A 25,895-nucleotide genomic window follows, 5' to 3' on the forward strand; every position below is an offset into this window, starting at 1 on the left:
AACGGCAGATTGGTCTGTTTTTTTTTTTTCATAACAGATTTTATTTCGTTGAAATAGCATATAATCAGGTCACCGTCCCCTATGGATCAGGGGTCCAATGAACAAGCAGGTAATCAATAAACAACAGCAGTGCAATCAACATTTTCAAAGGAAAGGAACCCCACCAACTCCCCCCTCCCCACTCCCACCCTGGCCCTCCCCTCCCGGATCCCCCCCCCCGGCACAGTGTTCGTATGAATCAAAGTAGTAGTTCTTGGAGTCGCAATCAGCGTGTTGGCCCCTTCACCCAGAGTCAATCGGTAAGTGGTCCACATCGGAGTCCCGCTGCACTGGCGGTTCCAGCCAGAGCCCTCTATATTCAGCCCAGCGCTGCCATATTTTAAAGTGCTTTCGGGGGCACCCCCTGGCCTCAAAGACCGGACGTTCCAGCCCCATTGTAAAGTCCAACCCTCTCTTCCACACCTCCAGCACAGGAGCCCGGGGGTCTTTCCAGGCACGAGCCACATCCCGTTTGGCTACTGTAAGGCCCAGGAGTAGCAAATGGCGTTTGTAGATATTCCCTCCCACTTGTTCCATTACGTGAAGGAGACCCAGTTTAGGGGAGCGGGGGAGGTCCCAGCCCAGCACCTCAGACAGGCAGTCCCACACACCCGACCAGAACCGCGTCAGCCGCACACATGACCACACTGTATGTAAGAACGTTCCAACCGTGCTACCACATCTCAGACACTCAGGGGAAGCAATCAGGCCAGCTCGCCACAGCCGTTCTCTGGTGTAATACGCACGATGCAAATATTTAAACTGAATAAATCTCAGTCGCACCGCAACAGCCGCCCCTCGTGGCGCCTCTAAGGCCTCCCTCCAGTCATCCTCGTCTAAGGCACCAACATCTTCCTCCCATGCCTTGCGTAGCTTATCTAGTGAGGCAGAGCAGTGCGTGACCAGAGTCTGATATATATTGGAGATTTTCTTGTCCCCCAGTTCCCCCATAAAGACCTTGGCTTCCACGGGACTAAATTCGGGCAGTTTGTCCAGTCCTAACAGCGAAGGGGACAGAGCGTGGCGGAATTGTAGGTATTTATAAAATTGGGTCTGTGGCATATCGTACTCATCCCGCAGAGCCTGAAACGATTTAAGGGTCGTGCCTTGCATAACGTGGCCCATTGTCGAGATGCCTATGTCATCCCAGCCCCGGAACCCCTGGAGAGCCGCGAGTGCCGGCAGACGTCCATTGTGCCAAAGGGGCGTTTCTTGCGTCAAGACATTCCACCAACCCATGCGGCGAAGGGCTCCCCGCCACACTCGGAAAACCACTTGAGTAACAATTGGGAGTTTTTTCCGCTTGCCTGCCGAATAAAGGATGGTGTGGAGCGTGTCCGGGTCCATCAGGTATCGTTCAAGGGCATAGGCCGGGTCTCCCCGGTCTCCATACCACCAGTCATTTAGTATGAGAAGATGGGAAGCCTGGTAATAAGATAGGATGTCTGAAGTCGCCAGACCCCCGCAATACGTGGAAAGGAAACAGGTGCGGAGCGCAACTCTGACCGCCCCACCAGCCCAGAGAAACTGGCCCAGTGCAGAGTTTACTTGCCTAAACCAATGTGGTGCAATGGGGCATGGATGATTTTGTAGCTGGTACAAAAGGCGCGGGAGAGCCACCATCTTAAAAATGGCGGAGCGGCCATATATGTTTAGGGGCATCCTGGACCAGACCTTCATGTCGGACCGTACGCGATCCCAGACCGGCACCACATTACGGGTCCAGGCAACTCCCGGAACGTCCGTGAGAAAGACACCGAGGTATTTGATGCCACCTGCCGCCTCCTGTAGCGTCGACGCCCAGTGCCCAAGCCGTCCGCGCCGACCCAGTATCCACAGCGTGGATTTCCGTGTATTCAAGCACAGGCCAGAGACCTCCCCAAATACTCGCATTATTTCCAGAACTCTGGGGCCGGATCTATCAATGTCCGTGAGGAAGAAGAGGACATCGTCCGCATACAGTGCAATACGATCAGACGGTCCCCGCACCCATTCGAGTCCCCGCATCTGCGCGTCAATTCTCACCCATGCCGCCAGCGGCTCCATGGCCAGGGCGAACAGGTACGGCGATAACGGGCAACCCTGTCGGGTGCCCCGGCCTATGGGGAAGGGGGCCGAGATTGCTCCCGCTATCCTCACCGAGGCCGTCAGGTCCGTGTATAGTAGGTGCAGATACGAGAGGAATCGAGGCCCAAAGTTCAGACGGGTCAGAAGCGCACGAAGATAGACCCAGCTAACTGAGTCGAAGGCTCTATCAATGTCGGCCAGGAGAAGCGCTGTCGGGATCCCGGCGGCTTTGGCAGCCTCTATCACCATCTGTGCGCGCCGGATATTGTGTCTAGTCGCCCTATGGGGCATAAAACCGGCCTGATCCGGGTGTACCAGGTCCGTAATATACGGGAGAAGGCGATTGGCTAGGGCTTTCGCCAGAATTTTCGCTTCAACATTCAGGAGCGAGATCGGTCTGTACGACGCGTGCTGCTCCGGGGGTCTTCCCGGTTTACAGAAGACAACAATCTCGGCGTGGCGCCAGTCTGCCGGCAGGCGACCACGGTCTCTGGCCTCCTCCAGCGCCTGTCTATAGCGCGCACCCAGTTGAACATGAAATGTCTGAAGGAATTCACACGGGAACCCATTAGGCCCGGGAGCCTTACCAGTGTTCAGCTCCCCGAGTGCCGCGGTCAATTCGTCTAAGGACAGTGGGTGGTCCAGCAGGTCCCGGTCTTCATCTGAGAGGGCCCTTGGCGGGAGGTCAGCCAGGAATTTGTCCACCTCCGCCTCCGGGATCGTTTCTCGCGGGGCGTATTGGGCCTCATAGTATCGGGCAAAACTGGCCGCCAGTTCCACCGGGGCCGTCACAGGCTCTCCTGCCTCGTCGCGAAGTCCCGGTAGAGTCTGCGCATGGAAGGTCCCCTGACAGAGTCTGTATAGCATAGAGCTAGATTTGTCCCCCCACTGATAGATCCTACTCTGCGTAGCCAGCCACAGCTGGCGGGCCTCGTCCATTAGAAGAGAGTGGTATGTCTGCTGCAGTAGTAGCAACCGCTCAACGGTATCTACAGACCCTTCGGCAGTACTCTCTTCCTCAAGATCTCGAACCCGCCGCGCAGTCTCCTCTATCTCTCCCCTGCGGGCCTTGCGCGCCGCCGCGCACCAAGCTATGTCTACCCCCCGAAGCACGGGCTTCATGGCTTCCCAGAGGGTTATAGCGTCCATGTCGGGCTGATCATTGCAGTCCCAGTACAGAGAAATGGCTTCGCGCAAGCGTGACCTGTAGTCGTCCTGGTGTAGCTGCCATGCAGATAAACGCCACCGAAATGGCTGTCGTGTCCTACCAAGAAGGACATCAACCGCGACCGGAGAGTGGTCCGACAAGCCACGCGGGAGTATTGATGAAGAAGCAACCCTTCCCATCCATCCATTAGGGACAAACAAGCAATCAAGTCTGGAGAAGGATTTATGCACTGCTGAGATGTAGGTAAACTCTCGGCCATGGGGATGGTGGTACCGCCATGCATCAATCCACCCCATCCCTTGAACCATACCACTCAATTTAGTGGGAACATGTGCAATGCTCCCCCCATCCGATCTATATCTATCCTTGTGCCCATCCATGACATCATTCCAATCTCCGCCCACAATAGACATCACACTAGGTATATCAGCCCAGACATCAAACAGTTTCTCAACGAGTGCTTCTTGGAGCGGGGGTGGGGCATACACACTGCCAAAGACCATCGGCTCATCACCCACCATCCCTTTAATGAATACAAACCGTCCCTGCGCATCCACCCACTGCGTCTCATGAGTGTAATTCAGTCGATGATGTATCAGAATCGCCACCCCCCGTGACCCCCTCACAAAGCCCGCGTGAAACACTTGGTGGTAGCCATATCGTTGGAGGCTAAGCGTCTTATTGCCCTGGAGGTGAGTTTCTTGTAAGAATAGCACATCCGCCCTTTCTTTCTTCCCCAGCTGCAGTACTGCACCCCTCTTAATTTTGTCAAGCATCCCACGGACGTTCCAGCTCACCACTCGAAACCCCGCCTGTGCGGGGCTAAACTCCTGTGTACCACCCGCCATCTATAGGTGTATAGATCAAAGATCCGAGCCCTCGGGGCCATCCAAACACCAGCGCTGACAACCAACTTTGAAAGTGTACTGTGCCGAAAACCACCATCCCACCTCCCACCAAACCCCCTCTCCACTCCGTACCCAGGTCCCCCGAACCCCCACCAACTCCCCAAACCCCACCACAACCCCAACGTTGTCTACCTCCCCTCCCCCCCACCCTATACCTCAGTAACATTGAAGTATCTGTCGCGGTAGAGACAGTCTTCAGCCTCCAACGGGAGACCCCCAACCGTCTGTGCCAATGGATCCCCACCAACCACCCACCCAACTTCAACTAACCCGTAACCCGATTAACTACTGTTAGTCCTCGGGGTGGTGACCGCCCACTCATGGGCATCCCCCGACCCACTGCTCACCCCACACCGCATTCTTGCAGTAAAGCGTGTGGCGGCGTCCATTAGAGAGCTTTAAGTCATGAAGGATCATCACGGGTCCGGAGCCGGGGCTTCCACCACCTCGTCGCCCCCCGACTCGCCATCCGTGGGAGGTTGGGTCTTCCGAGAGCGCGCCCTCCAGTTGCTTCTGCTACGCGATCTCCTGGGAGTCCTCGAGGGTCTCGTCTCTGAGGAGGGCTCGGAGTTGCGCCTCGGGGGAGTATGCACCTTCACTCTGACCGTCTCGTCCGTCCATTCAAAGACCTCCTCCGGCGTGTTGAAGAACTGCGTCTTGGACTGAAACACGACCCGCAGGCGGGCCGGATAGAGCAGGGCGTATTGGATTTTAAGTTCTCGTAGCCGAGCCTTCGCTGCAGTGAAGGACTGTCGCTGTTGCTGCACCAGTTTTGTGTAATCTGGGAAGATCAGGACTCTGTGGTTTTCGTACATCAGGGGTTCCTTAGCTCGCGCCTGCCGGAGGATCGCGTCGCGGTCATGGTAGTTAAGGAGTTTGGTGATGACTGGGCGGGGGCGTGCTCCCAGCGGCGGTTTCGGGAGAAGCGCTCGGTGTGCCCGTTCAATGATGAAGCATCTTGAGAGGGAGTCCGGGGGGAGCCACCCCTCCAGCCATTTTGTCAGGAATGCCTCCATGTTGCCTTTTTCGCAATCCTCCGGCAAACCAACGAATCGCAGGTTATTTCGTCTGGCCCGTCCTTCCGCGTCCTCGACCCTGAGAGCCAAGTTCTTCTGTAGCCCCTCCAGAGTGGCAACCTTCTTCTTCAGGACGACCACATCATCCTCCACCTCCGTTATTCTGGTTTCAGTTTCGGTGATTCTGGCCACCGCGTTCCGTAGATCCTGGCGAAGCAATGTGACATCAGCCCCAACAGCCCCAATTTTCGCGTCTAGCATGTCCCGTGATTGCGTGATTGCCGCCATCAGGGCCGCATTGTCTGGGCCTGGGCCTGGGCCGGGCTGGTCCCCGGACGCTCCTGCTCCACCACTCGGTCCCGTAAACTTATCTATGGGGCCCTGCTTCGTAGCGCCCCCACTGTTGCCGCCTCGCGTCATGATGAGGAGCAGGCCCGGCGTCCAAGTATCTTCCTGCTACTGGCAGCTCCCCTCACGGTCAGGGACTCCCGCGTCGCGTCTTGATCCGAGGGGAAGGTGGGCACGTGTCCAAGGATGCCGGCGTACCTGGCCGTGGAGTCCTCTCCCACTGGAGTATGCCCCCGGTTCCGTTCGCAGAGTCAGGGATAGTAGACCCACCGGGGGGGCCCTGTGCCTCAGGATCGTCAATAGCTCCGGCCAACAAGGGGGGAAATCTAATCGTCAGATGGCGACCCCCAGCTGTCCACGGCCCCCAGCAGTAGCCCACTCCAGGCCGGGCTTCCACAGGCGTCGTTGGTCCCCACCCGGGGGGGGGGGGGAGGGAGGGGAGAGAGGGGGGCAGGGCCGCAAGTATGGAGGCGTCCCCGGGAGCAGGGGCGAAGGCAGGAGCCCCCTAGCACTCCGGGGGACCCCCGGCCCCCGCAGCCCGACTTGGCTGCCGAGTGGGTCGGCCTGCAGCAGAGAGTGCTTTCCCCCTCTTTTGTGGCGCTCGCCTCCCCCCGCCGGCTCACCTCACCACTGCCAGTGTCCCGGCTCCAGGGTGGCTCCGCGCTGTCCGCAGGTCTCTCGGGCTCTCTTGTCCCAAGCGGAGATCCGCAGGTCCGGGGGGCCGGTACCGGCCTCGCGACCGACCCCGCCTCCGCCGCACCTCCGGTCGGGCCTCTCGAAACTCGAGGTCCCGGCTGCTGATTTTCGCGCAGGCCCCACCTCGTCCGGGTCGCCGCGCCGGATCTAAAGCACGGAGCGAGCCCAAATCTCCACCGGAGCCTCCCCTCCGCCACCGGACGCCGAGCGCCTGGTCTGGGGGATCGCAGGTCGGGGAAATTTATTTATTTATTTATTTAAGCTTGTACCGCGCACAGCTACCCACAATGGGTTTCCCGGCGCCAGGGATAGACTGTAGAAGAAAAGAGAATGTCACCTTGACTTAAGGCCTCTGCCGACTATTGGTCACGCTTAGTAAAGAGCAGGGTCTTCAAAGCCTTACGGAAGCGGAGTAAGTTGGTCTCAGATTTTAATGCCAATGGGAGGGAGTTCCAGTATTTAGGACCAAGAGTGGAAAAGGAGCGGCCTCCCATTTTTGCCAGCTTCCATCTTGGTACTGTGAAATTGCCAATGTCCGATGACCTTAATGAGCGCAGGGGTCTATAGGGTTTTACCAGCCCCTGAACATATACTGGGGCGCTACCCTGCTTAGCCTTGAACATATAGCAGAGTGCCTTGAATTTAACGCGTTCTGGGATGCTCAACCAATGGAGGTCACGCAAAGCGGCAGTGGCTGAGGTGCGTCTGGGGACATTCTTTAGCAGGCGCGCGGCCGCATTTTGCACCACCTGCAGCACATGTATAGTGGCTTTATCTGCGCCCAAATAGAGAATGTTGCCATAGTCCAGGCGTGATGTTACAAGTGCCTGGACTACAGTTCTGCGAGAGGAGAGGGGGAGCATCCACAAAATCTTGTGAAGCCATCGCAAGGTTGAAAAGCAGATGGCTGAGACCTTAGTAGCCTGTTGTCTCATAGTTAGCCTGTCGTCAATAATGACGCCCAGGTTGCGAACTGCAGTAGATGGTGTAGGCGCATTTCCCAGTTCGATGGGCCAATGGCGAGGACCCCAAAGATGTTTGTTCTGTCCCAGAATGACCACCTCGGTCTTCTCCCCATTCAGCTTGAGACAATTTCTCCGCATCCAGTCGGCCACAAGAGTGAGGCCCGACTTGAGTGCGGAGATGTTGTTTACGTCTCTCCCTGACAAGGAGAAGACAATCTGGGTGTCATCTGCGTAGGAAAACAGGGTTAGCCCAGCTTGTTCGACTATGGTTGCCAAGGGTTTAACATAAATATTAAATAATAAAGGGCTAAGAATTGAGCCCTGGGGGACGCCGCGGGTGGAAGGACAAATGGCGGAGGCAGCTTTAGAAGAAAACACTTGGAAGCTTCGGTCACTAAGGAAAGACGCCAGCCAGGCCAAGGCCTGGCCTGCCACACCTAGAGATTTCAGAGAGTCAATGAGGATGGAATGTGACACGGTGTCGAAAGCTGCGCTCAAATCCAGCAGGATGAGCGCCATGGTGTTTCCCTGATCGACACCGTGCCTAAGACTCTCTGTCACCCCCAGGAGGGCTGTCTCGGTTGAGTGCCTAGGCCGAAAGCCCGACTGAGAAGGATGGAGAAATCCAGTGTTTTCAACCAGTTTGGAGAGCTGAGAATTTATATGTCTCTCCAATATCTTTGAGAAAATTGGCAACAAGGATATAGGGCGAAAGTTAGCAGGATTTGAAGGATCTGCACCCTGTTTTTTTAATAACGGTACAACCATGGCGTGTTTCCAAGGTTGTGGGACATGGGCCTCGCTCAGAGAAGCGTTGAGTAATTTAATGATGGGGGGATGAGTGAGGGGGTCTAATTGTTTTAATATTTTGGCCGGGAGAGCGTCCTGTGGGGAGCCCGATCTCACACTATTTAAACAGGAGAGGAAAGAAATGGCGTCTAAGGGCTGCCAAGTAGTGACTACTGCATCAGTGTCATTGTTTTCCAATTTTTGGACTATGTCAAGGGCAGTGTACATAGTACCTGGAGGTGTAGTGAAATTTTCATAGATAAGATCAACTTTATCTATGAAGTAATCCGCTAAGGACTGACACTGAGTGCCATCAAGTGCCGGGGGAGGAGGGATCGAGTTAGCACCAGTCAATTTTTTGACAACAGAGAATAGCACCTTTGGGCAGTTTTGTGCATCAGTCACAGTTTTCCTTGTGTAGTCTGCTTTAGCAGTTTTACAACTGTAGTGGTATTTTTTTAAGGCTTCTTTATATGTGGCTTTACGTGAAGGAGAATAGCCTTGTCTCCATTTACGCTCCAAGGTCTTACAATGTGAGCGGAGGCTTTTAAGTTGTTCCGAATACCATGGAGCAGGAGGGTGGTGTGAAAATGCGGGCTTTGATGTCATTGGAAGCGCTGTATTGACTGCAGTGGTTAGCCAGAGTTCAGTGGCGCAATTGAGAGCGGCAGTTGGTAGTTCAACACATGGAAGTGTTTTGATCAGTAGTTTATTGAGTTCTGGCAAGTTAATCTTCCCCCAGTTCCGAACTGGCCGCGTAGTTTCCACCTCAGGTCTTACTACTGTATCAGCCATGTCATAAGAGAAGGGGACAGCTAAGTGGTCGGACCAGGTGATTTGTAGGGCTTCATGTGAACAATCTAGGGACAGGTTAGATAGGATCGGGTCCAGTAAGTGACCGGCACAATGAGTGGGACCTGTGTTTAGAAGTTGAAGGTTAAAAGCTTCCAGAATAGAGAGAAGCTGATTCCTATTAGGGCACTCATGGTCGTCTAAATGTATGTTTAGGTCCCCTAAGATTGTGAAATTAGGCGCTTTAAGCAGTACTGGGGCTAGGAAGTCCGGTAACGATGTTATCCAAGGGCTCGCTGTCCCAGGGGGACGGTATACCAGTAGCCCTGACAGCGTAAATTGGGGGGTAATGGATAATTTAAAAAGGGCTGATTCACAATCTTTTTGAGTGGTGTCTACCAATTTACAAGTGTATACATTTTTGTAAATAATTGCAATTCCTCCACCCCTACCGGAAACTCTATCCTGACGAAGAATGGCGTAGTTAGAGGGAATGGCGTCTGCCACATCCGGGCCCGAGCAGTCTCTGAGCCACGTCTCGGTCAGGAATATAGCATCAGGTTGATTTTGATCTAGAAAATCGTGGATATTGTATCTGTGTTGTGGTAAGGATCGGCAATTTATGCTCCAAAATCTTAAAAGGGGGCGAGTGGAAGTTGTCCTAGAGCATACCTGTCTCTTTCGTCTGCCTTGATGTTGGAGGGATCTGCATGTGGCAGGGGTTTTTAGTGAAAAGTTGCAGCGAGGACAGCTGAACTTGTGAGGCGGAAAAGGGTAGGTGGAGCAGTTATTATTGGGAGCACCACGTAGCGCAAATAACTCTTCGGAGGAGTATGTAAGAGTCATGATGGATATAGTGGCTTTACTCACCAATAAAGGGTATGCCAGAGCCCAGAGCCCAGCCTAGCGCGGACGAGCGCAGACGGGCAGGACTCTGGCTGGACTCCGGCGCGACTATGGCGCGCCCGCTGTGCGCGTTCGCTGTGCGAAGCAATGGGCGTCTGTTTTTATACTGTCCCTATCCAAAATGGCCGCCGCCGTGTGCTCGAGCGTGGCCCTCCTGAGTCAGCCCTGAAACGGCTGTACACCCAGGGAAGGAGGCAGGTGAGCGAAAGTGCAGCGCTCCCTCCAGAGAGTAAGCTCAGTATTTTAAATCGCCTGAGCGGTAAATAGATCGAGCAGCGCGAAATTCCGTGACTGCTTGCAGGGGGGGGTAGGACACAAAGGATAATCACAGTAACAAGTTAAAATCTGAATCAGAGCGTTTCTTAAAAGCTAGCAGCCCGGCTCAAGCCTCAGGCAATAGTGAAGGTAATCTCCAAATGCAGGATGTATGGCTCGGATGATGAATAGGCGGGACGGAGCTCTCTCAGGCTGCGTCCGCCATGCTCGCCGCCTTCAGATTGGTCTGTTTTTGACCGCAAAAATGGTCATACATATGTATGAAACACAAGTTGCGAATCAGTAATACGTTACCGTATCACAATTTGTGTTTGCAATTCGGTACTTGGAAAGGACGTGTTTAGGGTGTCTCTTTCAAATCCTGAATCTGAATGGGATGTATGAATGTTTTGCAACTGAATTATGGTCACAAAACATTCATATTTTACTGACTCCTTGAAAGGGGCTCCTTCTCATTTGAGAATGGAAATAAATTATTTTCAAGAGCAGGCACTGGTCCCACGGACCACTGCCTCCTCTTAAAAAACAAAACTGCAGAAATTCATTTTTTCTTTTTAAATGCATCTCTCTAAATATGGCGGAAGGGCCCTGGAAGTCCCCATGTTGCAGGGGGTCATCAGAGAGGGGGAGATTGGCGGCCTTCCCTCCTCCCTCACCCAATCCCAGCTTTATCACGTCTTATTCGGGAGAGCTAGTGGACTGGATTGCTGCTGAGTTGGGCTGCGGATACCCTGAAGGAAGCCCCTAGAGCACAATGGTGAAGCACTCTGCTGAGCAGTGGGCCCTAACACCCCAGAGCGGCACCTGGAGGAACGCCCACTCGGGTCCCTAGCTGCCAGACAAGCACTGGCAACCAGGAAGAAGAATCCTTAAGCTACACAGGCACCACAGTAGCCAGAAAATATATGGCGGGGGCCCGGAAGCAGAAAAGCACCAAATCGGAGGGGACAGTAAACCGCAATGCACAGAGACCGGTGCTGTTCTGACTTTATCCTTATGGTTGCTTTGGACTCCTCTTCACTGAATGTGACTGGGTAATCGTTTGGCCAGCAGAAGTGTAGTGCTCCTGCTCCAACCTCCCCCATCACCACAATGCAAACCTGCGAACACCCGCCGTCTGGTCATGGTCCATCCTAAGGTCCCTAAACCTCTGCGTCCAAAAGCCATCATGTACATGCTGACGGCCTTCCCTGCGTCGGTGGACCAGAGCCGCCAGGTGGAAACTACCCTGGAGGAACACACAGGGATGTTAGCCAAAGAAAAGGGTTCTTTAGTGTGAGGGAGTGGTTGCGCTGCGCTGGGTGACTGGCAAATAAATTGGCCAAGAATCAAAAGTTATGGTGCAGACAGGCAAGGGGTGACCCTCACTACCCCTTAATTAATGTTTGACATTCCAAACATCTACACTTAGAAACCAAGGACCTCTGCACACAAAAAAATCATACATATGATATGTCAGTATACAGAACAGAAAAGCAAACAGTTGACACGTCTTTTCTTGTTGATTTAATGCTCAATCACAAAACCGCCAGCCGACACGTGTTTCATCAGAGTACATTCAACTCTGACTCTTCAGGGCCAAATCCTAATGGATGAGAACAGTAAATCCCAAAACCGGTGATAATTCCAACCCGGTTGGGGTCTGCGATGACTGCTGTGAGAGTCAAGATCCAGTTAGTTACCAAAGGCTCCGCTGTAGAATAAACAGTGGGTTTAAAAGTAGCCGATCACAGGGTCTGCACGTAGACGAGTACATCCTGAAGTGCTTAGCGAGAATTTCAAAATATAATCATCCCAAAAATTGGTGGCCCCCAGTGATAACCTGGAAGTTCGTGTGACCCCGAGTAACGGCGTTCTTCCTGCTGTCCGACAGTGATCTGAATCGGCATTAAGGGCCCAACTAGGGGCGCTAAAAGTGGAGGCTGGCCTGTTGAGGGTGGACTATGTCAAACTCGTGGATAGAATAGGTGAGGCAGAATCCTCCCTGACATCAATGCAACCTATAATCACGTCCATGCAGGATCCCCCAAAGACCCTACAGGCAGAGGTACGGGAGCTCCATGAGCCAGTGGAGGATGCAGAAGGGTGTTCTGAACAGAACAGCCTCTACTTTCTGGGTTTGCCTGAGAGTTTGGAGGGCCCCAAAATGGGGCTATTGTTAGAAGACTGACTGACGTTCACACTACAGGCGGCCCACATCCCAAAATTCTTCTTTATCGAGAGAGCACACATAGTTTTCGGTCGCCCCACCTCCCTGGAGGTTACATCCCGCCCGGTGATAGCGTGACCAAGATCTCATTTTCAAGTGTGAGGCTGTACAAGCACAGCACCGTTCCTTGGGACTACCCTATGCACTGCTTTTCCCTGCACGTCTCTGGGTGGTAGATTCTGATATAAACCACTTTTTTCACATGCCAGGGAAGGCCTGGACATGGTTGAGATCCACCAGGATGACACCACCACTACCTGTGGCCTTGTTCAAAAGAGAAAATGCCTAGAAAGTGTGCTCAGGTGGTAGCAGAGGTCTCCAGGCATGGCACAAACAGATTTGAGATACTGGCCGAGAGAAATACCTGGAGTCGGTGGTGGGGCGCCTGGTATGGAGGTCTCTGAAGAGAAGGGCTTTGTCATGTGAGAGGGTTCGCTGAGACGACAGATGCTAGAACTGTGGAGGTCCTTGCTTTGACTTATTGAAGGGTGGCTCTCCGGCCCCGGATGAAGTCGCAAGAGGGACTTTACTCACCAGATCGTACCTTTCTGACATGGGCCTGGAGGAGCCTATATATATTGTTTGAGTGGTTTTTTTTTTGGGTTCGCTCTCTACTAGACATGTTGCAAGGACAACATTTGTGCACTGGGTCAAGGCGTAACGGGAAACAACCTTTACAACACGTGATACCTTTATAACGCGGTTGTTACAACGACCACGTTGTTAGTACGCGATGAATTTATATCGCAAGTCTTTACAACAAATTCTACTAGGGGACGCTGAGGTATTGGAGATGAAGTCCAACACCTTCTGTACTGTTGCATAAACTGGAGTAGGAATAGTAAATAATAAGATTCCTAAGTCCAGCGCGCCCCCTAGTGGAAGTTGTTGTGAAGACTTGCGATGTAAATGTATCGCCTACTAACAACGTTGTCGTTGTAACAACTGTGTTGTAATAGCACGCGATGTAATACATTGAGTAGTAAAGTGCTATATTCGGTGTAACTGTTTGACACATTGTGAAGGGGCTTGTTGCACAATGCACTCTAGCGTTCAAGTCACCAAAGGTGTGAGAGTTACTGTTCTATTGCAGGTTTCTGTTTACGTCCTGATGGAGAGGAGCGACAATGGGAGTGAATAGGGAAGTGTGAGTGAGGAGGGCACAGGCATGTATGCGAGTGCTTTTCCTGAGTACTACCAAAAGAGGTTATGGCTGCGACTTATAATGTGTTGACCTGGAATATTAGGGGCATGGCAATGCTGGTGAGGCGTCATAGGGTATATGCATATCTCCGACGCAGGCACATACACATAGCATGTATACAAGAATCACATTTCAAGAGGGATGAACTAGAGAAGGTGTCCAAGAGATGAAGTGGACAGCTGTTTGGGACTGGATACTCAGAATATGCCCAGTGGGTACTGATTTGTATAGTCCCGGGAGTACCTTTTGTGCATAGTAGAGTGGTGGTGGACACTGAGGGTCGATATGTGCTGTTGGAAGGTATGCTATATCAGTAGTGTCGCTTAATGCACCATATGTTCTACAGGGTGAGTTCTTTGACACCTGGTTCCTGCCCCTGCCCAAGGATCTGGGATGGGGATTTTAATTGTGTGCACTGCATAGAGGATGATCACTCTGTGCCCCCCCTTTTGGAACGCAGGACATCTGTGCGACACAACATTTTCAGCGCTGGACAGCAGAGGTGCAACTCCATGATGAATGGCAGCTAGGACATCCAAGGCAGGCAGAATACTCATATTATGCCCTAAGCTACCAGGTACCCACCAGACTAGACTATATCTTTGGAAACACTGGGTTCTGGACCATGGAGGTCAGTTCTGAGTGCCTAGGGTAGACCTTATCCTTCAGGTTACATTCAGATGGGGGCTGGGAGTACGTGCTCCATTCCCAACATGGAGGCTATGGTCGAAAGCCCTTCTCGATATGGCTTTTTTAGGACACCATCAGCACACACCAGCTACAACACTTTGAGGACAATGAGGGGTCAGTAGGAGCCAGGGGGACAGAATGGGATGTGATGAAGGGGGTTCTAAGAGGGCACTGTATAAAGACCTCATGGGGGGTGGGGGTGAGATCATCCCTACTCCATGCTGGAGGATCAATTGCGGTTTGCTGAGGAGGAGGCGTTGATGGTGGTGGAGGCCTGGGCATGGCTTATGTCCCTGCGAAAACAATTTAGGGATGAGACATTCCAGCTCAGTAACATTGTTTATAAAACATTTCTCACCAGGCAACATGTGGACGGCAAAAAGCCAGGGCGCATCCTGGTGTGAATGTTGAAATACAAAATCCCTAGAACCCTGATAGGAGTGATCAGAGATGCAACTTGTAACACAGTAAATACGCAAGCCAGTACCAATGCGGTGTTCACTGATTACTAAGAAGCATTGTATTTCCACCCCCCCACGGACAACACTGGACCAGATCCGGGGCTACAGACACTTGGCTACCCTCCCCCGTCAGATGCCCTTGCAAATTCAGGTATTAGAGGAACAGTTGCAGTTAGAGGAGGTGCGAGCGGTGATCCAACAAATGACCTGAACCAAAGTACTGGGCACTGACGAATTCCCTGTAAAATTATACGCCACCTACTGTACAACCCTCGCCCCTAAATTGCTCTAGGTATACCAAGAGCAAAAGGAACAAATGATGGACGGAATGCTGAACAATACAAACATTCACCCCTGTCACAAAGATCTAGGTTTAACCCATCGTTTTTTTGTTCACCATGCCACCCCAGTTTGGACCTAGCCATATGCAAATCTGTATTGACTCTGTTCCTCATGGGAACAGTCCAACCCGAACTACCAAACCAGGTCCTCCCTGGACCGGGAACAAGCATCTTCAGACCGGTTTCGGGGCATCAGCCCTAATCAGCCAGGCTAGCTTGAATCCAGTATCACAGTGAGCATGGGACCCACATCTAGGCATACCCTTCCAACTTAGGGTGACAAAAGCAAAAGGAACAGATGATGAACGGAATGCTGAACCATGCAAACATTCACCCCCCATCACAAAGATCTGGGTTTCATCCATCGTTCTTTTGCTCACCATTTCACCCCAGTTTGGACCGTGACCGTCGTCAGCTGTTGTCGGCCTTATTTGAGCTAGTGGAGTTCTTTTGTGAGATGACAGGCCTCTTGATAAACTGGGGAAAGTCTTGTTCCCCCAGTGGTATGTAGGATAAGTAGAGCGGGAGGAGGTGAAGGCCGGGAGACTACCTTGGTGTTTTGAGACTTTCCGCTATCTTGGTATCAATGTCTGCCACTCAGACAAAGACCTTCTGGGTGGTAATCTCGGTAGAGCACTGTCGGCGGTGTGCCAATCCCTGGCTTTCTGGATGTGCCTTCTCCTCTTACCAAAGAGCAGTACATCCATAGCGAAGATGTTAGTCTTGCCTCGTTTTCAGTATTTATTTGCAGCCTTACTGGCAATGCCCGCTCAATCTTTGTTCAAGGAACTGAGGAGAACTATGTCAATCGCCACACTACAGGGGGCGCTGGTGGTGGGGGGTCTATGGGTGCCAGACTTCAAACTTTACTATGCCTCGGCACAGCTCTAGTGACCTATTCACTGGATGGCCAGCAGTGTGTTGGTGGAGAGTGTGGAGGTTTGAGAGGAACTCTAGGGCACAAAGGTGCTGGACAGGGTGCTGGACCGGGATAGCCCACTGAGAGTGAAGATTAGTTGTGCCAGAACAGGTATATCCAGCCCGGGCACCACTGAGTTCCATATGCCCAGCAGCTGCTGATATGGAGTATGTGGAAGGTGAGAGACGTGTTGGCCCTCGCGGCCCAACTCTTTGGCGCGAGACAGGGGTAAATCAAGTGGGTGACTTCTATACGGAGAGGGAGCTGCATGCCTTCCAGGATTTGCAGGCCACCCATGGCCTGGGGCAGACCTCTTCCTGGCACACAGCGCCTTTGTGCTGGTGGTTTGAAACACCTGGGGAGCGGGCCAAGCGGATCTGGTGCTGCATAAAGGACTGCAATATGTCCTAACTTATGGACTGGGTAGAATGGTGATCACGATGCTGTGTAATGCATCAGTAGCTGCAGGCAAGGCCCAGGCAGAGAGTAGTAAACCCAAGTAGGAAACATGTCTGAACTCGTCCTTATGGATAAATAGTGGGGGATGGCACTTGAACATGTAAAACCGGTCTTCTGTAACGCTGATCTGAAATGTACGCAGTTTAATTACCTACACCAGACCTACCTTATTTCGCATCGGATACATAGGATGTTCCCGGGTTTGTCTCTGGCAAGCCCGCATTGCGGCCACCTCGACGCCACTTTTGTGTATATGGTATGTGGGAATGCCCAATACTAGCACTAAATGTGGGTGTGGGTGGTGGAACTTGTCTCAGAGGTGACTGATGTGCAGCTGACCCCGGAAACCTTGCTGTGCTTGCTGGGGATAACAAAGAGGACGAAGTAAATTAAACACTATCTGAAATTGGTGGACTTGGTTATGATCTTATTCAAATTTCAGATAGCGATGTCCTGGAATGTGTTATAAAGGTGATGCGTACAGGATAAATAAGTTAATATCCTTTATTGAGCTTAAACCCACAGACAGCTAGGGAAGTACGGACGCAGCCGTCACTCTCTGAACACACCTCTCCACACACTCAACAGAAACCCATCGAATCCCTAACCACAGTCAAAGATAAATACTCGAGCTGCGTTAACCAAGACAAGCTCGAGGTAAATACATGCAAGTGCTCGAGCTGCGCTAGCCAAGCCCAGCTCGAGACACAACAGAATGCTGCTGCTCCCACCCATGAGCTGTGTTGCTCCTGGACGGTGCATAGGTGGGCAGTGGCGGAAACAGATGCCATGTCACGTGATGTGCAACGAAGGGGCGGGGCTGGGGCTGCCAGGCTATGGAATATACTCGCTTAAATTGATGAACAAGTTGGGGAACCCCAAGTACTCTTGGCAATCCTCCAATGAATGGGGAACCATACACAATAGGAGTGGGGGCCCACTCCAGATATCCTATTCTCCATGACTATGGAAGTGCCTTCCCAGTGTGTTCTTGTGGTTGGAGTGTTTGCCATTTATTGCAGTATTATCCTTGTACCTGTGTTTGGTACTCTTTTGTAACATGCACACACCACTTTTCTCTTGTAACACACTGTTTGCTACCTCTCACATTTTGTTTGCTTTTGATTACTTGCACAAGTGGCACCATTGCCTACGTAACGTTTGTTCTTGTGCCTGAGTGTCTAGCATATATTGCAGTATTATACCTCTAATTGTACTTTGTTTTCTCTTGTAACATGCACACTTGTCACTTTTTCCTCCTGTAATGCACTGTTTGCTACCTCATGTATTTTGTTTGCTCACAATTGTCACTTTTACCTCATGTAACTTAACGTCTGCTTTTGTAATTTGTTCACTTGTAATTTTCTCCTCATGTATCATTACTGGTCCTATTGTGAAGCGATCTGATGCCTTCGAGTAAAGTCCACGCTATATAAAAACGCATAAATAAATAAAATAAAAAAATCTCATGTGACCCGTGCCTTTTTCCTCCCTCTCCCTGTTTTGTATCCGGACTGAGTCCTCCCCTCCTCCCACGTGCTCCCTCATCATTCTGAGGTTCTGATATGAACGATTTCCTTTAACAGGTGGTGTCTCCCCAGGAACTAGTTTTATTAAAAGTTTAGAAGTGTTGGACATGTCTATAAGTGTTTGTTGATCCGCAAGCTGCGCTGGAATTCTGTTGAGCCTATAATTGTCCACACCAAGAGAGTATCAGCTCTGACCTGCTGCTGTTCCTGGAAAATGCTGGGGAGGCACTGACCGCCGCCGATGCAGTACTCACGTCTTTTGGGGCGTTATCGGGCCTTAAAGTGAACTGGTCAAAGACATGTTTGTTCCCGGTTCGCAGTGGGGAACCCCAACCTGATACGGCTAGGGCGATTCGCTGGGCGCCCAGTTGTTTTAAATATCTGGGAGTCTATATTTACCACTCCCCCGCCGCTGTCCTAGAGGGCAATGTATCTCGTTGCGTCCGGGCATTAAAAGGTAGCATGTCATTCTGGGCTACTCTGCCGCTGTCGGTAGCGGGACGAATAGCGCTGCTCAAGATGGTGGCGCTTCCCCGACTCCTCTATTATTTCAGAACGTTACCGATATGGATTCCACCGGCTGAATTTAGGAACTTGAAATCGCTCATAGTTGCATTCCTCTGGGGATCAGGCCGCCGCAGGGTGGCGCTTCAGACCCTTATGAGACCAAAGGTGGAGGGAGGGTTGGCAGTTCCAGATTTCGAGACGTACTATCTAGCTGCCCAACTACAGACTTACACTCAGGAGGTGGCACGAGAATTCCGGGGACCGGAGGAGGAGAGGGGCCTGGGTATTCCCCGGCACGTTCTCTCTTACATCGCGTTGCGGCAGAAGTTAGCAGTGAGGGACCTCACGCAGGAGGAACGCACTATTCGATCGTGCTGGAATCGTGCCCAGCGCAAGCTAGGAATAGGCCACCCATACGCCCCCGAGATCCCACTGGGAATGCTCACTGCGCTCCCCCATGGTGGAGATTGGTCCCAATTGCATACCTGGGAGGAAGCGGGTATACAGGTCATTGGAGACCTGTATGAGGATGGAGTACTCTTACCCTTTCAGACACTATTGGATCGCTTTGACATCTCCCGTGGCGATTTCCTACTGCACGCGGCGGTCACGAGAGCGCTGCAGACGCATTTGCGGACCGGTCTTGAGGAACCGCCGTTGTCCTTGACGTGCCAATATGTGATGATGGCAGCCGGAACGGTCAAAGCCGTAACGTGCTTATACAATAGGATGACCCAGGAACAGTTAACTCCACTGGAGACAATTAGGATCAAATGGGAGACAGACATAGGGAGGCTCATTCCGGAGACCACATGGGCTCAACTACTGCGCCGGGCCTGGAAGAGCACGCGCAGTGCTCGGCTCCAATTGGTCCACTTTTATATATTGCACCGTGCATATCTCACCCCGGAAAAGATACAGAAGTACTTTGCCTATGACACCGCGGCTTGCCCGAGATGCCGGACAATCGGAGCGGACCTGGCCCACATGCTATGGTCTTGCTCTGCCCTAACCCCTTATTGGGCGATGGTTGGGGACACCCTTAAAGAAGTAACGGGGCGAACCCTCCAGTTCGACATCGCAGTGGCGCTTCTGCACTGGTTCCCGCACACCCCCAAGACACGGGTGACTAGCAAGTTTATCAACATGGGATTATTTTTGGCGAAACGGGAAATAACGCGGCACTGGATGGCACGAGTTGGTCCAACGGGCGCTAAATGGCGCACTGAATTCCTCAAATGGGCGGAGGGGGAGAGTACTCTGCGCTACCAACTAGCGAGGCGGCAGCAAAATGAACATGCATTGGACTCTGCACAGGAGTGGGAAACATTAGTGCAGGCCCTGCGCGATCACAACGGGGCGAACCCTCCGGTTCGACATCGCAGTGGCGCTTCTGCACTGGTTCCCGCACACCCCCAAGACACGGGTGACTAGCAAGTTTATCGACATGGGACTACTTTTGGCGAAACGGGAAATAACGCGGCGCTGGAAGGCACGAGTTGGTCCAACGGGCGCTAAATGGCGCACTGAATTCCTCAAATGGGCGGAGGGGGAGAGTACTCTGCGCTACCAACTAGCGAGGCGGCAGCAAAATGAACATGCATTGGACTCTGCACAGGCGTGGGAAACATTAGTGCAGGCCCTGCGTGATCACAACTCCCCTAGCGACACGGACAGTGATGCTACTGAACTACCTGCGTCCCTGTAATGCGATAGGTTTCTTACATACTCCTACACACTATGGTCTGTTTCCTCCTACACGCTCACAGATGAACTACTACTGCACTGATGGCGGGGGGGAGGGTTGATGGGCGGACAACGCAAACAGATTACCCCACGAACGTTTGATCCTATGTCTATGTTGTTTAGCCTCTAAATCGTTGGGTGAGTTTTGCTGCACTAAGGGAGGGGGAGGAGGGGGGCTGTTTCTAGGTTTTTCTTTCCTTATATCAGGTTTTCTTTATTTACAACGAAAGTAAAAGCAGAGCTGAGATGCAACATGAAGACTGTCTGTGTCGGGCCTCTTGCTAGGCCAGTGTACATACGTCGTATACAATTTGCCGCCCGACCTCCGGGTTGTGGGCTGAATGGCCGTGTATCAGTTCTGCAATAAAAATACATTTAAAAAAATAAAAAAGAGAGTATCAGCTCTGAAGAATGATTGCAGAAATAGGTGTATTACACATATTAGTATTGTTAAGTCGGTGTATTATTCACTGGCTTCAATGTTAAGACATACTAGGTCATGAATATGCAGATTTTTATCATTATATAAATGGAAACAAAGACATATTTTAAAAACATTGAGCTGATTGCCATGGAATCATCAAGCTGACTGAGATCAAGTTTCTTCCATAGTAGGTTGCAGATGTTGGTGTTCGAGGAGCTTGACGTGTATTGAGTAGAACAAAGAACAAGGTCAAAATGCTAGATGTGATTAATCTAAGTGATGAGTTGATTTCCTGTCACGTGATCTTGAGGACTACATTGAGGGTGTGTCCAGCTGTGCATGTGGGGTTAGAGACCTCTAGGTTGGACAGGAGAGATGTAATGTCACTAAATTAGTCAGCGCGCATAGAAATCAATTGCCATGAAGGCGCTTAGGATTTAGATAAAATTCAGCATTAAGCAAATTCTGAAAATTAGACTAAATTTCAAAAGTATGTACCGCAAATCATTAGAGAATCTGACATCATCCCTAGTAGGAACTAAAAGGTTTCTAGTTCTCCCCTATATTCGAGGGTTTATATAGCCATTTTTACCAAAGAAATTGATGCAAACTTCAAAGTCAGCATAGTGCGAGCAAAAGTATCATTTCAGCAAATCACATTTCATTATTTAAAAAAACGTCATATAAACATACCATCTTAACACTATCCCACCACATGACCATTGATTTACCCCCTTTGACTTAATGTCATCAGTGGTGGCAGAACAAGGATGTTACAATAAACAATGGAAGGACTCATGAATGAATGCAACACAGTGCCCTAGCAAGACCTAATTGAGGCTTAGTTTAGTCTAAGCAAGGAAAATATCAAAACACATCCTATGATTTTGTTTCTATTGTAATAACTCCATGTTAATGCAGCTATATCATACATATGTGGAAGTAACTTTCACTCTATTGATGGTATATGATAAACTATTTAAAGGAAACATATAAAGCCTGGTGAAGTATATTGATTGGCATTAATATTTTCAGGGTAGTGCAGATTTTGTTTCTCATATTTCCAAAACAAAACACTGGACTGTTCTAACAAATCGTGACAGGTTGAACCCTGGGTGAAGAGACTGCACCTGTTCCTTTGGTTACATTCCACCTGGTGTGATGTGAGGGATAACACACCTGCTGCAATAATACTTATTTTATTTCAAGATTCCTATATTGTCATTTTATATTTTTTTACAAATTGGAGCTGCTAATACCAAAAACCATGATCTTAAGAATAGTTCTCCATAATAATATAAGAAATTGATTAACACTTCTGCAGTTCTAAAGCATGATTGAGTAAGTTGTTGCTAAGATATTTTAGAAAATAGAGACTAATACTGTCATTTTGAAAATAAAAGAAAACAAATCATTGTAAAGCATATTTAGCAGCTGTATCAAATCTATTATTTCATTACCTCAGTTTTTCACAGTGTCTCAGAATCAGAAATCTTGCTCCACAGCAAAGATGTTATGTGGCCAGCAGACATTGGTGTTACCAACAGAGATACATTTGTGTCACAGTTGAGGCATTATGTGCTCATCTGATTGTTGTTTTGCTCTGTGGAGAAACTGGACGTACTCCAGAAATATTGTTGTGCACACTATCTAGTGGCACAGCGGAAATCAATGTGCCACTCCCACTCCACTTCACTAAAGCTAGTCTATTTTTGTTTTTAACAGAACACAAAGTGTCTTTTATGAAAAGTGGGTTAGATTTATAACTCACATATGCCTGTTTGTGCAGTACAAAACCCACTAGAAATAAGTGGGCACAGTGTACACACAAATCTCCAATATGAACAAAACAGTTTTATTATTTTAATGGAGTTTGAAGGCAGACCAGCACATATTTGCACCTAAGGGTCCCCTTAAAATTACTTAGGAGATGGGCACATTCCTTAGTCATGATTGGCTCTCTAGTTATGAACAGTGGCATCCAATGACTGTGGACTTCAAAGTCCTGAGGACAGGCCTTTTTTAACAGGGTAGAAATAAATATGGTACAATCGGTTTCTTTCCAGGCATAATTACAGCGGCTCTAGTGCCTTGCACTACACATGTGAATGAGCATAAAACCTACTTATTTGCACCACCTTTGGCAATGGATCACTTTGCAAGTAACAGTAGCCCCATAATCTGTCCCTAATCTTAAACTCCTCCCAATATTTCAGTTAGCAAATTTCAACACTGACTGAGGCCTATTTGTTTGAATATGCAAATATATAGGATTCTGTCTTTATTTCCTTTTCCTACTTTGGAATTTCTTTGTCAAATGTTAGTTATTTGCATTTTGCTTTACTTTATTACGTATCAGTCTTGTGCATCTCCCAAATCCTTCTCCCTATTAGCTCCCAAAGTGTGGCATGAGCTTCCTGTTTCCGTTTCTTTATTCAACCCCCCCACCCCCGGCTATGTTTAAGAAGTGCTTGAAAGAAACTTATCAATTCTGACTTAGCCCTGTTGATTTTTATGTTTAATCATTATTAAATATGTAAATTTGCATATTAGTATTCAAATTTTGTAGTCTTTGTCCTTTTATATAAAGCATCAAGGGGGATATTCACAAGGACTCAACTCCGAATTATCCCCACCGTAACGCAACAAATGTGGAGCTAGATTTAACACCCCATTCACAAGCTGGTACAAACTGCAGACATTGCCAGTATTCCTGCGATAACTGCCCCAAAATGTATCTCCACGGTGGACACCACCAACTAACCCTAATGAGATGCAGAGTAGGCGTTCCCGTGCAAAAACACACGAAAAAACCACACCACCACTTTCACAACGATCTGCCAGATCCGCGATGCTAAACAAAAACAGGCGATAAGCCGCGGTAGCAGCAGGGAATTAACACCTGCTCATTGCTGGTGTAAAGCAGGACGACTACCTGCCGCATGAAAGGGAGCCCAGCCAAGAGCCACACTGAAAGACCCACAGATGCCATGGAGACAATGATCATGCAACGCTGATACCCATGAGGGCCACAACACCCACCGCAACCACCCCGGGCCCGCAACCACCCCCAGGCCCACCCGCCCTCCTCCCCGGACATACAAATATTGTGCACGACACAAGAGCCACAACAAAAGCACGATGACGCACAGTGCCAAAATGACTACACACGTGTGGCCAGAAGAATGAGAAACAGTCACACAGCAGTGAAGTAACAACCTAAAACTTTATTGAAACACAACACAAAACAGCAATGCGGAAGACTTCTGTCGGGTCCGCCAGGGACAATCTTGACGACACAGCCTGGAAGAGAAAGTACAAAATCAGGACATGTGCCATGCCTACATCAAAGGAGCGAGACACAGAGAAACAGAGAAGGAAAGTGAACCCGATAGAGAAAGAGAGGGAAGGAAAGGAAAGGAAGGGAGAGAGAGAGAGAGAGAGAGAGAGAGAGAGATAAAGAGAGAGAGGGAAGGGAGATGGAGTGAGAGAGAGAGGGAAGGGAGACAGATTGAGAGAGAGAGAGAGAGAGAGAGCGAGAGAGCGAGAGAGAGAGAGAAGGGAGAGAGAGAAACCGCCACCCCTGTGCACACAGGCCCCACTGCTCACCTGCTGCCACCGGTGTGTCCATCAGTAGGCACACCGCTTGCCTGTGCAAGCTCCAGGTCCTGGTCACGCCACCATGGCATGGTCCACATCATGCGGTCCTGCCCTGCGGCACAGCAGGTCCCATGCATGACGCTGAGTCCTGAGTCATCAATGACAGGAGACCACATCAGTGCACACATCATAATCGCAGGCTGCACACCCGCTAAGCAATTACGTGTGCCACCAACCCTGTGCAACGTCAGTCAGCGCCACGTGGTGGTAGGCCCATGTCGGCCGCAAGGCCTGGGGTGCCACAAACCCTGTGTTACGCCAGTCAGCGCCACGTGGTGGTAGGCCCGTGTCGGCCGCAAGGCCTCGGGTGCCAATAACCATGTGTTGCACCAGTCAGCGCCACGTGGTGGTAGGCTCGTCTTGGCCACAAGGCCTCGGGTGCCTCTAACCCTGTGCTACGCCAGTCAGCGCCACGTGGTTGTAGGCCCGTGTCGGCCGCAAGGCCTCGGGTGCCACCAACCCTGTGCGAAGCAAATCATGGGCCCTTTATGATTAAGCACCGTGGAGCGTCCATCATCCAATCACCACCGGCAGAGGGAAATGCGACGTTGTCGGCCCCTTATATTAGTGGGGTCACATGGCCTGTGACGCCTGTGCCATTTGGGTGTGGTGTGTGTGCAGACCTGCCCTCAGGGAGTGGCCGTGACATGCTGACAACTAGACCAGTGACCTGCACACCACTAGCGAGTATGCCTGCGACAGGTAGCTATGTGGGCCCCCCCTCGGAGCAGGGCGGTCTTGCCTGGCATACGTCGGACCAGTGCAGGGCCTGCAACAATGACTAAGGGGCTCTGGGCGTTGTTCAATCCATGTCCGGACAAGGAAGTGACTAATGCGTGTGTCCCTGTTGTAGTGTCCATGGCACCTGGGACACAATAGGCAATGTAGCACACAGTGACAGGCATCCCACTAGATGAGAATCATTGACGTAAGGGAAATCACTGTCCCCACTTCCATCCACACATTCATGCAGGAATGATGAAACACATGACACAGTAGTGCGTTACTGGATGTTTATTTCACATCCAGTGCAGTGTTGCAGCTAGAGCGGTACAGGGCCTTGCCAAGCACATGACACAAAATGGGCCCGTGGAGGGCCAGCCAGAGTCCATCCGGGGATGACAGGTACTGCGGAAGAGGAAGGGAACAGTCCGCAGACTGGTTGCCTAGTTATTGGTGAGAAAACAGGATATGGCAGTCCATGTCGCGGTCCAAGGTGAGTGCCGTGGAGTGTATTGGGGGTCAGTGGGAGGTTATGAGGCCATGTGCGACACCAAGCAGAAACAGGCCAGGTGGCGGAGATGAATGCTACTGCATCCTTCTGACAACAATCGCATCCACATCCTCGTCCCTTTATGTGTGCTCTGCCCCACCTGTGTGTGTTGCAGTACCGTCACACTGTGTGGCAGTGGCACATCAGGTGCTGTAGTGGATATGCCTGCCACACTGTGAGGCACTGACACACTAGGGGGCGGAGATGTGGTCGATGTGGGGGCAGCAGCATTCATGAGCGACACGCCTTGTGGCAGCAATGCCATGATGAGGATCTGCAGTGCATGGTAAATCACAGCTACATTTTGCTGATATGCAGCGGTGGCTGCCATCCTTTCCGCCTCCATCCACACCATGTCCTCCATGAGCCTCCGCATGTGTGCCAGCTCACGGCTGGAATCGCTGGAGCCAGTCAGAGCGGACAGGTGTTCTTCTCTCCGCGCCACGACTCCAGCGATGTCAGTCATGGCTCCTTGGAGACCATGGAGCAGGCGGTGGGTGTCC

Source organism: Lissotriton helveticus, chromosome 5_1 (assembly GCF_964261635.1).
Source record: "Lissotriton helveticus chromosome 5_1, aLisHel1.1, whole genome shotgun sequence".
Classification (NCBI taxonomy): Eukaryota; Metazoa; Chordata; class Amphibia; order Caudata; family Salamandridae; genus Lissotriton; species Lissotriton helveticus.